The sequence below is a fragment of the Synchiropus splendidus genome, chromosome 1 (assembly GCF_027744825.2).
Source record: "Synchiropus splendidus isolate RoL2022-P1 chromosome 1, RoL_Sspl_1.0, whole genome shotgun sequence".
Taxonomy (NCBI): domain Eukaryota; kingdom Metazoa; phylum Chordata; class Actinopteri; order Syngnathiformes; family Callionymidae; genus Synchiropus; species Synchiropus splendidus.
In genome coordinates this window covers 65,099,669-65,117,852 of record NC_071334.1, presented here as the reverse complement: position 1 = coordinate 65,117,852, position 18,184 = coordinate 65,099,669, and the positions used below count along the sequence as shown (strand labels likewise).

At 41.2% G+C, this 18,184-nt stretch overlaps 1 protein-coding gene across 1 annotated transcript in view; it reads right to left on the bottom strand.

Annotated features, from left to right (window-relative positions):
- The window catches only part of LOC128763484 (E3 ubiquitin-protein ligase Midline-1-like), a 48,158-nt gene extending 37,020 nt beyond the window's left edge, over positions 1-11,138 (bottom strand). The window contains exon 1 of the mRNA XM_053872295.1: positions 10,982-11,138. The gene's annotated coding sequence lies outside the window, so the exon portion shown is untranslated. The remainder of the gene's footprint in view (positions 1-10,981) is intronic.
- Between the last annotated feature and the right edge of the window lie 7,046 nt (positions 11,139-18,184).

The window sequence follows — 18,184 nt, the reverse complement described above, 5'->3', positions numbered from 1 at the left end:
GGGCCATATGGTACAACTCAAACAAGGACATATCAACCTGCAGGTTGTTTTTTTTTTGTTTTTTTTTACTCAATGTCAATTTGAGTTAGTAAAAACTTTTTTTTACTTCAAGTCGTTGAAGTTTGTTAACTTCAGGTACAACCACAATTCGCCGGCATTATGCCGCAAACTGTGCCACAAGGGTTCATGCAGTTCTCATACTCATTGTTAAGAAATGTCTGCCATGCCTCCAAGACTAGCCAACACAATCTGACTCCTAATGCGTCAAATACTGACTCCTGTCGAGAGGACCCTGAGACTTCCCACAGTGACGCAGAAGTCTCCTGCTTCCTGACATGTTGAGCTTTCATGGTTCCCCTACCGTGAAATATCCTGAACCCAAAGGCAGCGTGTTGCGAAAATGGTTGGGGTTAAGGTAAAGTCATAGGTCAGAGCTCATAAAGTTTTCTCTCTTGAAATTCCATTTCACGTCGTTTTGTTAGCACTTAACATCATCATAATTTCTTTTACCTCAAGCCCAAAGCCCACCTCTTCTATAAACACAGACACACACACACACAAATAATGAGCTTTTCTTTATCTGTAATATCTTGCTTTGTTAACTTAACAGTTTTATAAAAGTGTCTTATCTGAGCTGTTCTGCCTTGTACTTTACTTCACTTGTACTCATAGAATTGGAGTTACATTCAGACACTGTTTCACCTCCGTCAACCAAAAACATAGACACCAAGAGTCTGACTCTTTTCTCTTCAGTCCTCATATGTGACTCCACGCTTTAAAGATCACAACATGTTCTGTGAATGTGTAAAACATGTCAAGCAGTCCAAATTCCACCCCATGCAAAAGTTAGATGGTCCACATTTCATGAAAAAATATTGCTATGAAAACAGCACTATTTGTTCCTGCCATTGTTAAAAAAAATGTGGTCTGTCAAAATTCAAACAACACCGTGCCCCATCGTTTTCAAAATATCCCATTTTAGACAGGGATGAATGAGCAGAATGCAATGAAGTATGTCGTCTCCTCTGGCAGGACAATTGTGGGGATCAAGGATGACAGGGTTATGGCCCAGGCCTGTGCTGAGGGCACCCTCGCTGTGGGGAGCCAAGGATTTGTTGGAGCTGTGCTACTGGTTGCGCAGATATAAATGTGACCAAAAGACATTTGGGGTAATAAAGTTCAAACTTCAGATGCTGTAACGCAGAACTTGCTTCAGCATATGAGATGCAAAAGTCATTAAAGGACCAACATTAGACATGCTCTATGAGTGAGTTTGGCCGAGAGCAGTTTTTGCTGGGATTAGGTGCCACTGGGTGCCAGCTGTTGTTGTTGTTTTGGTGGGAGGCTGGCCATGGAGGACACGACTCCCCTAGTGACAGTTTGAGGACACGTTGGACGCGTTGACAGCGAATGGTGATATCGGCTGACACCAACACCATCTAATGAACCACCTTTTGTGTTTGTTTCCTTCGGTCTTCCTCATTGCTCAGACAATGTGTGCTGCTGGGTATTTGTTCGTCCACAGGAGCACATTAGCCTAGATGTTATTGCACGGAGTATCTCCGGAGTGACAGGGAAGGACCCTGAGCTGCTGCTGCATGTAGATGTTAAGATTCAGCCGATGGCTTTTGATGTGTGTGCGTCGTAAAGAGGTTTCTTGCTGCCAACGCTGGAGACCGATTCCATTTCCCTCGCCACCATGAGTGATGTTTTTATCAAATTCCTCGCTGATGCGACGTGAGCAGTGCGACCCAAATGGATACAGATGTCCACATGTGCTGTGAGTTACACCCTGCTCTGAGAAACACTCTGAAATTAATCTGTTCCCAAATCACCCTTTTATTACAGATTTTATTCCCAAAAAAATATACGTTAACTCCAACATTCTCAAACATGAATTTGTTACTCTGACTTTGGCTCATTTACCAAACTGTCATTGTGCATTATATGTCACAGTCTTGCTACATTGACTTTCTTGTGTTGTAAAGTACATACAATTTTGTGACTTTCTTGTGTTGTAACGTACATACAATTTTGTGACTTTCTTGTGTTCTTCTTGTGCCTATAGAGACAACTTCGATCAGTATTCTTTATTCTCAAATGATCTTTCATGTCGCTCCGTAGCTGAGCTTTTCTGAAATCTAGTGTCCTAATGAGAGGTTTCTAACTTCTCTATCTCTGTCCCTCAACCGTCTCCCTCGTAATCTGACCCACCCCTCGTCTGTTTCTCTGCAGTGTTCTGCTTTCAGGGCTTCTCTGTTCAAGGCCTGCATTCTGATGAACAAAGTTTTTTTTTTTTTTACAAGGGTCAGTTGACAGAGCATTTTCCCAACGGGCCTCATGGCCGTACCACTGCAAGAAAAAACCCCATTAAAATCTTCATTAACAGACAGGCTTCAAGGCTCTTCCGATGGGAGAAAATCCACTTCTTCTGCTCACTGGATGAAGCCAAATTTACATTCCGTGCCTGTGAAATCACTCTGTAAAGGACAGCTGCCTTTTTTGTGGGTGGGCAAGGTGTTTGACATTTTCCATGAGTCTTTGCGGTTGAGTCTGAAAATGTCACTCTTGAACTGCCATTTCTTAAAGTAGAATGTTTGTTTTCTATAAATGTTCAAGTAAAGATGAAAACGTGAGCACTGCTCTTTTTCTGTGTTGCACAACAGAAGAGATATATCAGATTTAGGAAGATGTGTTATTATTATTGTTGTTGTTGTTGTTGTTGTTGTTGTTACTTTAATGACAGTTGTTTAGCTGTTTAAATTAAAGTTGTGACACCTGCACATATTTATATTATGGTAGCAATACAAAAGATTTGAACCTATTTATGTATTTATTTCTTCATTTTTTTTGTGATTAAAAAATGTCTGACCAGTTTCATTGTTTGATTATCTGCATTGCTGATTATTTGTAATTCCAAACTCAGACAAAATGAAGATCATGAGTGGTGAGTAAGTGAGGGTGAATTGACGTCGAATTGAACGTTGACATCTGTTGGTCTTAGCTGTTCATTGAAGGACAAACACAAAACTTCCGTTTGCCATTGCCGTAGCTTTACTAGCAGGACGAGCAGGTTTAATGGATTCTGTTGGTTTTGGGACATAACCCTTCTACCCCTGTGCGTAACTGTACACACATAGCTGACATGACAAGACGGCGTATATATGTTTTTGATATGGAATTGATGATTCTGTAAACACACAACCCATCCTCACTCCCATGACGTAATATATTGACGTTGGGAGCGTGGATTTGTGCGTTTTACGGTGACGGCAAAGGTAGCCTTGTTGGTTGCATTTTGAGGCTTTCAATTGAAGCTCATGTCCCAGCTTCCACTGAATAGCATGCCACGGGGGAAAAGGTAAACCATCCTTTAGTTCCACACATAACAATGTGTCAATTGATATTTAAAGCCCATCAAAGACTGTGTTTCTGTTACAGTGACATTCTGTCTGCAGTAAGGAGGCAAGCCAACGCGCCACTCACCACCCTCGGCCACATGGGAACGGAATTTTCACTCCATTGAAACGCCTATGCTTCAACGTGTAACAGGGAACATGTTGTCTCCAACTCCCCTTTTATTTAATGTAATGCTAGATTGAATAAAATAGCTCATGGATTCGGATCGTAGTAACTTGCTGATGCTAAAATTGGACCCGTTGTTGCACTTGATCCTAGTGGAATAGAATATATTGATTCAGAATTGCTTTGCATCGTCGCGTGGCTCGGGACTACTCCCCATTCAATCCTGAACTTAACCTTTGAATGTAACAAATAGCTCCACTCCTGAGGTGAGCTGCTTCCCGCTGAGCACCACTGCTGGTGCTCCTTGAATGTAGTGTTTAATGGTCGTAAGCTGGCAGACAGAACACACTCAACTTTGCAAATTCTTCCTGAATTCTTATGCACAGAAATGCCATGCAAGATGATCGAGGAAACAGGGAATTTGTTACGGAAGAAGGCGGTTATTTTAAAGTCGCATGCCGCTGCTTTAAATGAGGCTCCCCGCTGTGGAAAAGATTGGCTTTGTGGTGAGCGGAGGCGTTCGGCATGAATTAGTGATAAGAATAAAGTCAGACTCACCTGCCTCTTTGGCTACTGCCCCTGCTGTGTCACACCTCTGCAAGAGTGTGCATGCTTAATGTGATGAAATTTTAATCGGTCTCACTCCAACCGATGGCATATATTGATTCATGAGCTTAACCAGCGCCGGGGACCCGACGTCTGCACACATGCTTGCAGAGACTGGGACTCCAAATGAAGAAGTCACACATCCTCGGAGGATGTTGGGGGTTAGTCAGAGACAGGAAATGAGAGGTTAATGGAAGCGCATGCACGGAGGTGGCGCAGCGTGGTGGCGCAGTGACAACACCGTGACAGGGATAATGGATGGATTAAATGAAGGTCTAACTTTGTTCATGACAATTATTCATCGACTTGAGTGGGCTTGAGTCACTTCAATAATTATCCATCCTGTTAGTCACTCTGCTGATGGCGATAAAAAGGTCATGGATCAGCCAACTATAACGTTTTGTCTTTTATTTCAACCTTCAGCCAGGAGATTACGGCCATTAAACACAAGATCAACTCAATAAAATACCTTCCTCAGCCAGCGCAGTCTTCAACATAGTGACTTTTGTGACCAAAGATGCAGAAATTATTCTACAATGTCGCACAATGGAGCGTTATGTTTGAGACTCACATATTTTTTCAACTGGATAGTAGTACAATGCAATTGTTTGGTCACTGCACACGTACCTCCTACTTCACCTGAGCCGCACACTAGTCCACAACAGCTGATAGAAGCTGTTCCTCACCCACCCTCCTCTGCAGACCTTGCCCCCAGTGACTTCTAACTCTTTCCCAGGCTGAAAAAAAACACATTTTGGTGATGATGTCTAGACTCCTGTGGATGGTTGGTTCGGTGACCAAGATGATGAATTTACAAATTGATCATGAATAACTGGCAAACAAGGTGGAACAAGTTTGTGGAGTTGGAAGTGATGTATGTTGAAAAATAAAGCAGTGTCAATCCAAATACTCTGATGTCCCCTCGTATGTAGGATGCACATGCGACAGTTGCAGCCTCTCCAGCGTTCAGTGAAACATGTTTTACTGGACCCTTGTATAATTCCACTGGCCTTTTCCTTCACTTTTGTTAATTAAATGAATTTCATTTTATCTCAGCACAGATAACTTGAATAATAAAGTGTCCAGAACTGAGTTGAGAGTTCTGCATAAATGTCAAGGACAAAACAGAAAACTGCAAATATATGTGGAAACAAAACACAAAACAGAGAGATGTACATGTCAAACAGTGAGCGAAAAAAAACGGTATCATACGCTTGTGTGTGTTCTCTCCAAGCTCTTTTGTTCTGCTCCTGAAAACTGCCTTACGCTACTGCAGCTACTGCAGCTAAATTACATAGAAATGAAACAGAAATTATATGAAGTGTATTTATTTAATTTCATTGATGTGGTGAGAATATAAACACATTTTCCCTCTACTGTATCACACAGACAGGAAAATATTTTAGACTCCTTCAAAAGTGGCTTCAACCAGTTATCTAAGCTGTAAGAATAGTCTTTGTGAAATACTTTTTCTCCAGTTTTCACAGTTCACCTGATGCATAGACTTGTATAGAAATAAAGACTCCATGTCTGCACTGATGTAGTAAGCTGTGATTTCACATATTGTACGTGAGATCCTTGAGAGAAGAAGTAACTCCTTTGATTTTTAACTTCTATACATACGTTCCCTTTCTGCATTCTCTATCTGCTTCCAAATAAGTCTTGGTGTTCGGAACGTCGCCAACAAGCTTTGTTGTTGTTAAATGCATATGAGTGTCTGCTCTCTTGAAGTTCCGTCACAGAATTTCTTCAACTGCAACTTCAGAACACCACCAAGAAAATAGAATCACTTGGCGAGCTTATTCTGACGTTTTCATGAAACTCCAATCATCGCCTTTTGAGCTATGCTTTTGAACAACCCATCCTCACTTCCATGGCGTTGGCATTGGTAAAGTGGACTTTTGCGTCCTATGTTGACATGAACTCTATGTGTGTGTGTGTGTGTTTGTGTGTTTTTGAAAGAAATAAATCATTTCTCACATGCCTTCACATAAAAATATACATCTTTCTGTACAATTCATTAAAAAAAAACGATTTCATTGTGTCTTTTGTCATTAAAAAAATAAAAAATTTAAAAAATTTAAATTAAAATGTAATTTTAGCGGATCAAAGATGTTCAAGGAGCAACGAGGTTGAAGTGTTTTGGGTTTTTTTTTAAGAAGAAGAAGAAGATGAAGAAATAACCAAAATAACCAACTGATGAATCAGTTCTTAAAATAACAATTACTTGCCACATAAATTTCCATTCCCAAACGAACATGTATGACATGTCACCTCACATATTGGGCAACTAAAAAATCTGAAAAGGCACAAAATGTAAAAAAAAAAAAAAAATACACAATAATTTCCTTGTGCATATGGAGTGTAAACGTATAAAACATGAGTTTTGTTTGTCACATCTGAACCTGCTCCCTTCATTTCTGGCTCAGTAAAAAGCTTCATCTCTCTCTTCTACTGATGTCAACATGCAGCTTCTGATACGATTGAGATCACAATGAAAGAGCCGATCCATGATAACTTCAAGAAATCTTTGTCTCAGTGGGCCATTTGTCAACTCAGCGGGCCATTGATTCTTGAAGCTCCTGAGTGCGCTGAATGCTGTTCACGTTAATTGCCTCTTTGATTTGTTGAAGCTCTGCGTCATTGTGCGGCCCACAAGCACAAGTGGGATCAATGTGTGCTGTTTGAGAATTCAACGCAGTGCACCTGGCTCCGACTCACCTTTCTTCTATGCATTTTAATATACCAGCATGTTGCAGACCGAGGCAGTTGCTCCACAGAGGAGAAATGCTGAACCCAAATTGTGAAAAAGGCACTGCCCCAAGGTTCACTGCATGACCCACGCTGATCTCATTTGTGGGTGTGGGAAGTCTCTTGATCAAATCAGTCCGATACAAAGAGCTGAAGCCAGAAGCCATGGCTCTTAATTCAATGTTTCAATGTCTCACAAATGTCACCGTGTAGCTATATTTAGTATTCGCCATGAAAACAGGCCACCTTTTCAGACCACTTTGTGGAAAAGAGTCAACTCATATCACCAACTGTTAATCGATTCACTTGTTTGTTTTGGAGAAGTCGCAGGCTCCCGATCTCTCCCAGGCTTTGAAAGAGTGCTGTGGAGGGTTTATTGATCGCATGTCTGAAGTCAATGTGCGTACATCTTTGTGTGTGTGTGACTGTTGTTTTCGGAACTTTGACTGCACTTTTGAAACATGTCTAAACATTTTAAAGCAGACAGTGCCATACATTTAAACAACAAATATTGTTTATTTTGCATCAGTTTGACAATGACACAATAAATCACGATGGGAGCTTTATTCAAATTTTTATATAAACTTATGTAAACTAAAGCTCTTTTAATGTCTTGAAAATATTGCTATAAGAATTTCAATTTTATAAGAATTTCAAGTCCATTCAGAGTAGTGGAAACGTTGCCATTGTGCAGCAAATTGATAGCTAACCACACTTTTTTTGCAGAGACTGATTCTCTTTCATAAATCATCAGTCAAAAATGGTCATATTCCCCAGCATTGAATTTCTGTTATTTTTTTCTTTCTTCTTAAAGATCTCGCTCATCATCATTCACAATCTTGTACTTGAGTTCATGTTTTGTTTTTTTTTATTTTTGGGGACGAACCAGAGAATCTGAAGGGAAACTTCACTGAACGGAATGTTGACAACCCCTAAAACGCCTGACCCCATTATTCACTTGAAAGTAGCTTTGGACTGTTCGGAGATTTGGACGCACAAATTCTTTGGTGGACCATTTTTGCAGAACTTTCCACCATCCCACACATTTAAGATTGTACTCAAGTTTGTTTGGTCATCAGTTAAAAGGCAGTCTTTTCACACTTGTCGGTGTCACTTCATAAACACAGCTTGATGCTCATCCTCTTCATCTCAGACCAACACTGCAGCACAAACAACTGAGAACCTTCTGCAGTTAATCTGGTGTCTTTGAATAATCAAAGTGTTTAAGGGGAATCTGAAAAACATCATAGCATTGTGTTCTGTCACCCATAAAACCCATTCACAGTCTTTTCCCCTGAGGGCTCTTCTTAGCATCTCGCCTCTATTTCTGTTTAATCTCCCACCGTTCTCATTCCTTGATCATTTCCATCAAAAGATGGGCCAGCAGCCAGATGTCTGCTTTTTCAGAAGCTCAAACTTGAGGTCCTTGAGCACACAGAGAGATGTTATTTGAGGTGTGTGGGATTTGGAAATGAGTAGTTGCCAAGCACTCAGCTCAGTCTAAAACCTGCTGGGTGAAACATAAGCCAAAAATCCTGGAGAAAGATTGTTGACACATAAGTTCCGACTTCAGAAGAGGGACCCTTCAATATGGAATGAATATAGAAGAAGTAAAGTTCCTAGACCAGAACGCAAAGAGGCATTTGGACCTTTGGAGAACAATGGATTGTGAAAATATTCCAGAGTCTTATTTGCCTCAGGCTGCATATGTTTGCCCGCCTTCGACTTGTTTATGAAACTCTTGTGCAGTTTCCACTTCATTTTCACCCGGCACTGTTGCTTCAGGTGTGCATCTGTCACTTCTCGCTGCATTTATCAACCCTTCCCTTTCTGCATGTCAACACAGATAAGCAAGAGGGAAGATGGTGCAGGATCTAACGGGAAAGAAGGAGGATTACTGCGAGCAGCTTCTATAATGGCTGCGAAAGGTTTCACATTAGATAGTCAAGATTTCAAATGAAAACTGAATACATTTTACTTTGTCTTTCAATACATGTCAGAGATTATCAAAAGGTCATATTACTGAAATAGGTGCGACACACCAGCCCTTTATTTTATTATTTTATTATAAACAAATGTGGATGTTTATTTGAAGGTGCTTAATAATATCAAATGTTTATGTACTTATTCACTTCCATGGCGTGATGCATTGATGTTGGGAAGGTGGACTTGTGCGTCCCATACTGACGACAAAGGAAGTCACAATGACTGAAATGCATTGCCATTTGAAGAGCATTCCTGACTAGCAATTGACATGTTGTTATACGGCGAATGAAAGGAGCAGCGTCCCATGTGCTTTGCCCACGCTGCCCACTGCATCGGGATGTGCAGCGGAAGGCAGTACATGTGCTTCAATTGAAAGCCGAATTCATCAACATGGAACGCTGAAGGCTGCCATAGGACGCAAAGGTCCACTTTCCCAACCTCAATATATTTCACAATGGGAGTGAAGGTCTGTTGGAATCAAATTCATTTAGACTAGTTTCAATATCTTTTATTGACCCCTGGAGAGCAGCTCAGTGATGTAGTTGACAGCAGCCTCACATCTAGAAGGTTGTAGGTTCAATATAGGGTTGCAACAACAAGTCAACACATTCTACAAGTATCGACAATTGAATTGGTGCCAGACAGGTTAATGAACTGACTAGTCATGACGTCCGCTGTCAAGAGGAGAAATGGCTGAGACCTTGGCACCATCACAACCCAAAAAAATTCTTAGCATAGACCCATCTTGCAATAGACGGCTGACCTCACAGTTTGCATAGGTGCCGTCCTGGCACTCTGGAGTCCTCTCAGGATCCCCCAAAATATTGAAAAATGAAATTAAAAAAAAACAGAAATAAATGGGCGACTGTGAATTGTGTCTCTGTCAGAACATGTGACAGACTGTTCATGGTGTACCCCAACTCACACAAGGTTGGCTACACATTTTTTCTTTTCTCTTTTTTCCGAGAGCTTTTGGAGGCACTAAAGATTCCTTCCTGAGTTCAAAAGCATGGTAGCATCCCTTCAGTTTGAGTGTTAGAGGCGTCCATCTCCCATGTGGCTGTGGTTGAAACCTAAATTCATCTTATGGCTCTTTGGGAATTTAATAATAATTCCAAAGGCCCAGGAGAACGCTGGAGTGCAGCTAAATGGCATTTGAGGTTATCTGCCCACAGTCATAAATAAGACATGCTCGTAAGGCAATCGTGTGCCTTCAGTTGTAGACAAGAACGGCAGAGGATGACCACCTCGAAGGTTGCTAAGCTAATTCCAGGTAAACACTCATGTCTGCAGAGGGTTTTTCTGTTCAGCGTTCAGCTGCGCAAAGTTTTCCATCATTGATGAAAGTGTATATACACTGTTTGCATTATTCAGCAGCCATGTCAGTTGCGATCGGCTTCAGGCTGTTTGCATCGCAGTGAAGCGTCACAAAGTGCCATTCTGAATTCAGAGCGAAATGCATGTTCATTTTTTTTGTTTTTGAATAATTCCACTGAGCAGTGGAATATATGAAGTAATGGTCAATCGCATAATAAGTCAGTGAGAAATTCATCGCAGTTAGGTTCCAATTCGTAATTTTTACAATGTTTTCTGGGAGAAAAGTGCCCCCAGATAAATATAATTTTTGTTGTAAACCCATTAGAATATATGAAGGTAATATGGTGCACTGTCTTTACATGTGACATACTCATGTAAAACTAGCACAAGTGTGATTGTGCGATGTGTTTCCAGTGTGAAAAAGTATGTCCATCCTTGTACATTTACCCTCCAAGTATAGCAGCATCTCAGTAAAAATCCAAGCTTTTATAATACCAAATATTCAGCAAAGTCAATAAAAAGCAGATTCATGTGTAAGTTCCAACAAGCAGACAATGACAACCATTTGCGTCAACAATAACAGCAGCAAACACGTGCGTCCCACTCCCGTAGTGGTGCCACATGGAGCAATAAAAGCCCTTAACACCCCCTCCCACCCAATTCCGACCCTTTGCCTTGAATGTATCACTGCCTATTGTTGCACGTGCTGCTTGAAGGAGAGAAAAAAAAAAGAAACTGTTGCCTCATAAGGACTGGTCGCAATGAAAGTGAATTAAGCAACAAAGGAGGCACTTACATTCAAGAGCCTCACATGGTCCTCCGATAGAAAGGGAGAGAACGCGTGAGCAGTCCTGGTCCACGAAAACAATAGTGAGTAACCTTGAGGAGAGAGAGAGGGAGAGAGAGAGAGAGAGTGGTGTGGGTAGAGAGAGGGGTAAAGAGAGGGAAGACAGAGAGGGAGTGGGATGGATGGAGAAAAAGGTGAGAGAGAGGACACAGATTCATGCATCCCTACACGCTGCACACGCAAATCAAAACACTTAGAATCTTTTCATGCATCTCTCCTCCTCCTCTTTCTACTGTTCGACTCCCCCCTTCTCTTCCTCCCTCCGTCCTCCAGCCTGTGCCTTCGGGTTTTACTTGTCATGTGTTCAGGCTCAGGCAAGCGTGAAGTAGCATGAGGAAACCAAGGCTGCAAGTGCTTTGTCCAGCAGTTGGGAAACTCTTGCTTCCATTACTGGGAACATTGAAGTTCTTGGCCTCTCCCGAGTGTTTGATCCAGAGCAGATGGATCAGGAAAAGATTCTTTCCAACTTTTTTGATCGATCATCAATCACACCTCTCTAGCATGTGCTTATTAAATGGCTAAATAAAACCACATTGTTAGAAACAATGAACAATGAACAAGAAAGTGTGCTGTTTTTTTTGTTATGTGTTTTAACTTTATAAACTTTTTATATATTTATTATAAAGTTTTTATCTATATTAACTATATATTAACTATATAACTATATATATATATAGTTTTGATTTATTTAGATAAGGAACCATACCATTTTACTTCATTATGGAGCTTTTGTTTTCTACGCCTCTTCTGCTGTACAGAATTGAATTTCTGTGTTTGAGCTCCAGCTGCTGCAAAAATAGATGGCACAAATCAAATCATTGTTTCTTCAGGTTCCCAGGTTGCAGTTGCAAATCCTCAACTACAGCTCACTTTGTCTGGGAAAACCAGAATGCAGGTCAGAAATTTAGCCACACGAATCTGGGAAGTGGCGTGAACTAAGACTCAACCCATGAACAGAATGGACAGCTGTTTTCAATCTACGCCGTCACCGTCGTAGATGATCAATACACAAAAAAGTGGCCAAATAGGGATGATACATGCAGCGGAGTTCTGCACAGGAGAGAGAGAAACGAGAGAGAGAGTTGCAGAGCAGGTTTCAGAGACTAGTCAGGTGTAGAATTTGAGAAAAAAGCAACAGAGTAGTCAGTGAAAAAGACCTTGTTTCCTCGTTTATCTGAGCCCAATATACACCGGGTCACTGTTTCATGAGCAGCCATCGCAGAATACAGTGTCCTCAAATGGACAAACTGAAGTCAGTCCCTTTGGGAAGGCAGGAATATTTGTAAGAGTTGCTTCAAGTTCTTTGTTATCCAGAGCCTTCATTGGTGTAAAGTGACTTCAATGACAAGAATTAGTCCGAGTTACTAAAATGTCCCTGTTGTTTGTAAGTAATGTTATTCAATTCACTCTTTGGTATTCTGGGAATCTGTCCAAACTTCCCACTTCATTTCAAGTCAGGTCCAGAGCCCTCTCGATCATTTCAAGTGATGAACTGCTTTCGGTTTTAGGATTTTTGGGACACACAGCACTTACATGTGAACATGCTAAACCAAGTGTTAGTGCCAAAAACCAGTGTTAGGGTGAGAATAGTTGTATTGAAATCTTAAATGAGTGATCATTCCTCGTCATTTCACCATTATTTCTTTGCCTTCAATGTGAATGAAAAACTATCTTAACTTCCCTAAAGTCATAAAGTGCTGTTATTTTATTTATTTATTTATTTTTCCCATGGTTGGTACTAAGATATATACCACTTAAAAGGTATTTAATATTTATGTTTTGCAAAAAACATGTTACAAATAACATTTAAATCATTTAATGTCATGGTGAAAACTTCAAACTCCCTACATTCTTTTCAGTTCATCCTTCCCTTTGCACAACTAATGCAGTATTTTGATACTCAGGTATTGAAGTAATGTTCAACTGTGCGCTCAGTGATGGAAAATTATTGTTCAGACTGGAAAGTGAAAGGTGAAGGCTGCCGCACTGTTTTTGGTTGTACCACTCCTCCTTGTTTTCTGAACTCTGAGTGCAGACTGAGTTTCTCACAGATGCTCAAGGCTGTTGCTACATTCTTCTTTGTTATCTTCAACATTGTTGAGGATTCCTCAGTGAGCATGTCAACTTCTTACTGTGAATGTGTTCATTGTAGTCAGGAAAATCCTCAACAGGTCTCATGTTTTTGTCTAGTATTGGCACAGCTCAGCTCTCTCATGAGTTCTACACCCCACTTCATGAACTTCTGTCACTTAACAAAAGGATTGTGACCATGGAGTGGATATTTCCATCAACAGAGAACTTCACATCTTCAGCAAATGCAAAGGAAATAAAGAAACCTTGAGCCCATTTGCCAAGCAAAATGATGACAAGTATTTCTGTTTGTTTACTCATTCTCTGGTCATTCATTTGAGAAAAACCTTTCTCATGGTTCAGCGTCAAACCTGAGTCCAGCCCTCAGTTCATGTAGAAACGGGAAATAAAATTGGGTGTAAAAAGTTGAATCAGTTTGACATTCCTCATTCTATATAATCAATTTGTAATGTGCACTTAAATAATACAGTGCACCACAGACCATGGAATTCAGTATATCGTGAGGTTTTCTTTCATCTAAACATTGGACCTTTAGAAGGTGAGGAGGAGGTGAGGTGCAGAAGGTGCATTCCTGTAGTGTTCTGTGAACATCAGACCCGTCTGAGAAGACACTTTACCACTTTAATTAGGCGTTTTAACAACTTTTTCAAGGCCCAAGGCGCTGAACTCTTCTTCATCCAGCAGGAGTTTTGGGTTTGAACTTTCCAAGATGTACATCAAAGGGTAAGATTCATGGGATCAATATGCTCTGAAGGGCAGCACAGCTGTGACTGTGTGAAGGTACAACAAACAGGTTAGGTGCGCGTCAGCAGCCGGAGTTTCTTTCTCCACTGTATCCCCTGCAGGCGGAAGGTCATCGCTGCACCAGGAGGGAAAAGTTACACACCGTATGTTGACCCAATTAGCCCATCTGCATGACTGAAAAAAAAAAAAAAAACATGAGAATTTGGTTGTTATGGATGAATCACTGCTGTCAGCAGTATGTCCTAGTTACTATTTCTGCTTGTTTGTGGCATTTCCAGTTGGGAGAAAATCACAACTAATCCAATTCATCATATTGTTTTTGTTCATGTTACACCACCAGCATATTTTCCATTATCAGTGTATTAGCATATTCAATAAACCCTTGAAACATTTGACAAAGTTTGGAAATGAAAGTGATCTAAGCGGAGGCGGTTGAGAGAGAGCAAAAATAACAGGCCTCAGTGGGTTCAATATTTTAAGACAGAATAAAGTCACAAGATTTATGATCTTAGAATAGAAATTATTGTAGCTGAAGTGAATTTCTTGTTGTGGCTCGCTGCCAGCCTGTCCACGGTGTCCTGCCAAGTAGAAGTCTGTAGCCTCGATTCCCCGGCGACCTTTTGACCGATCCCTCCAGGAATGTTGCGATCGTAACTTTTAGCGCAATTTCAGCCAATTCCAGCAAGTTCTTTGAGATGCTGCAGTTTTGACCAATCACTTTAGTCTCCTTTCTCCCACCCTGTACATCATCATATTCCCCCCCACCATGTTTAGATGAAGTCATGTGTGAAGTCAAACGCTCATATTAGTCCATAAATATTGCCGCCAACAGTCGTGGATGTGAAAAATCCTGAATCGATTCTATAGTAATAAACAAAGAAAAGCGAATGGATCAAATTAAATGCGGGAGAAAAAAAATGGTGTTTGAAGTTATATCACAATGTTGAATTCCAGAATTTCTCATGAAAAAAATATGCATCTGAAGAGTACAGTTTCATTTTCAGAGATAAACAATCCTCATACTCTAAGTCTAAAGTGCAGCCTTAGCGGCAGGTGCAGCACTTTGACTGTATTTATGTGGCCGTCATAAGGTCAGAGAAGGCTACAAAACTGAGTGGAGTCGGAATGTGTCGGACAACTACCTGACATTTCAACTGCCAACTTGTCTAAGTTCCTTGTTTTGGAACATCATTCTCTCTTTCTTTCATCGTATTTCTCACCCTTCAAAATAAATTCTAATGAAATTCAAAATGAAATTTTCATCTTTTTTAGATGCTTTCTCCACAATTATTTTATGATATATTATATAATAATTAAATATAAAATATATTAAGTCAAATGTACATTTTACTTTACGTGGTAAAGTGAAACTCAAAATCTGAAAAAGGAAACCAATCAGTTGTTCACTATCTAGTGAAATATCATATTTTCCTGACGTGTTTGATCCATTTACTAAATGGCTCTGTGTAATTTTCAGTCGAGTGTTTTGTCGGCGAAGAAAGCCAAAATTATTACACCGAAACAGAAGACTTAATGCAGCTGGCCATGGGTCTGGAATTTTGAAATCTAGAGTGATGATAAACTTTTATCTGGTGATGTCAGAGGTTGAGTAATGGTTCAATGCATCTGTTACACGACAATTCATAACCATTTGTTTTGCAGTGGATCAAAGTCCTGGATTCTTGTGTTCTAAATATAAATACAGTGTCTCTACTTCTACCATCACATGTGCTTTTCCTGTATGTGGCAGTACATGTCTTCCCTTTGCTGTTCTAGTCAGCGGGCATCTGCCACTTCCTATAGCCTTCATAACCACAGGCGAAGCCTCTGAGCTTGGAAACATGTGTCCGGTAAGGGGGGCAAGTCTGCTGTAGCTGCTCACGTGCCAGCGTATTCTGCCCAGTTCCCTTATGATATCTTTAACTGTGCCATGTTAGCAGTTCAGACTGAGGCCCAGCTGTGAGAGACAAGCGTGCAGTTGACCTGGAAAAAAAAGAGCGCCTTTACTCTGAAGACCAGAGGGTTGAAAGGGCACTAGTGCATGACAGATAGCGTTGGAAGTAACGCGACTAGCATGTGCACAGACAAAGCCGGATGTTGCCTTTGCTTTCGCCAACAACTGAATCGTACCATATAAGAGAGGCGCTTCATGAGCACTTTCCCAAGTCACTCATCCTTATAGTCAATAAGCGACTGATGGTCCCGTTGGTTCTTGCTGCTTCATCCGACCACAATGGGAGGACGTTTAAAATTAGTCCAAAGATTTTCTTTTCAAATTTAATCGATTGAACAACACAATATTCCACTTTCAAAAAACTATGTTTAAGTGAGATGCAACAATGGAATTCATAGAAACTCTCTTTGTCTTCTCCCAACTAATCTTTCAATGCTTCTGGGGGGAAAAAGACTAGATACCTTCCTTGGTACAGGAAGTATCCAACAAACTGGAAATGATTGATCATTTTTCAATCCATCCTCACATCTTGCATGGCGTGAAGTATTGATGGGGACTTTTGCAACCTACAGTATACTGACACCAAGCCTTCCGCGTTGCATGTGGACGCATACGCGTTTCAGTGGAGTACAAAACGTTTCCCTTCACATTTCAGGCGTGGGTGGCTCTCCTCCTTCGGAACGGTCCTGAAAATGCACGCCGTTCCAGACGCTTTAAAAAGCAATTGACACAAAGAATAAAAGGAGCATCATCCCATGGCTTACCTATCCACAACCACTGTCTTTCTTTTACGTGATCCACTGCCCACAGCTTCAGGACATGCCACGGAAGGCGGAACATGAAAGCTATACAGTGGTGCCTTGGTTTTTGAACGTCCCGGAATTCGAACAAATCGGAGTTCGAACAAAAAGTTCGAGATTTTTTTGCTTCCCATTTTGAACGAAAATCCAAAATTCGAACGGCCGAGAAAAAAGCCGGAACAAACATAACGTGTGTGAACCGATCAGCTGACCCACGACGCGCTTTGTTATTGTGTATAACGCAGCCTCTGGATGCAGACGTGTCCCGTTAGCTAAATTTACTGACTGTTTTTGTTCATCTTGAGGTGTAAAACCTTTCCTGTCTCCGCACTGGACCGTGGTAGAGTGTCACAGGGGAGGTGCTGGAGCGCTCACTCCAGGGTTTGATGTCCTGTTGTGGGCTGGAGCTGGGACAGGGATGAGGCGAGTCTGGGACAGAGCGTGACTTGGTTTATGACTTTGTCACAGCCAAACTGCACAGAAGCGCACATTCAGAGCTGGACACGCACCGGGCACCTCTTCACTTCTGGAGAGACCTCACTCACTCGGCAACCCCTCCCACATGCAGCGGCCACACACATAGAGGAACAGCGCACCTGCAGCAGACACTCTACATTCACTCCTACAAAAGCCTATTTTAAGTGTCTAATGTGTCAACATGCAACACTGAAGGCTGCCTTTTGGCGTTAGCATAGGATGCTAGTGTCTAGTTTCCCAGTGTCAGTATATTACACCATGGAAATTCTGTACAGGAGCCTTATTTTAGACTGTTATCGGTGCAAAGTGGATTATTGACATGCACTCTGGTGCATTTTGGGTATCCATTGTCCAGACAGTCGCGTCACCAACTGTGTGGATGACTTTATCCCTTATGATGCAACCTTGAATTGAATGAATTATCAAGAAAATCCGCCGTGTGAGTGTAACATACCAGCGAGGATGGAAGAATGTAAGAATAACGGAAAACTGCTTTGATTTGGACATATTCTGTTTGTTGTCCTGTTTCAGACCCAACAACTCTGTCATGGATCAAGGTTAACTGTGCAGTTACTGTACTCTCGTGTTCGCTAAGTTAGTTGTCATCTGTCGATATCGTAATTTCCCACTCACCTTCACTGTTAAATCCCCTCGGTGATGGAGTCTTTGCAGTTGTTTGTGGTGTTTTTAATAAGTTTTAATGAGTTATAAAGCACCATGTCTATTGCCACGTCCCATTATTAACATGTCGCACCAATGGATGGACAGAAGTGCAGAGCATGTTTTTTGAAGACGGCTTATATGTCTGTACAATGCTGTCGTGTTCCAGTGTTAGGGCGCTGTAGTGCCCATCAGCCACTTTACAGCTTTATTAAATCCCCACAGCTTTATTAAACAGCTTGAATGTGATGAATCAGCAGTTTTCAAATGAAGGGTGATCAACTGAATGTGGAGAAAATACTGTGCTTCTCAATACATCTCACACACTGAAGTCCCTTAACCCATTTTCAGTGTCAGCTGTTGTGCTGTGAAGTACGGCAGCACACACAAGACACGCTTGCTCCTCTGTGTGTCAGGAATTACTTT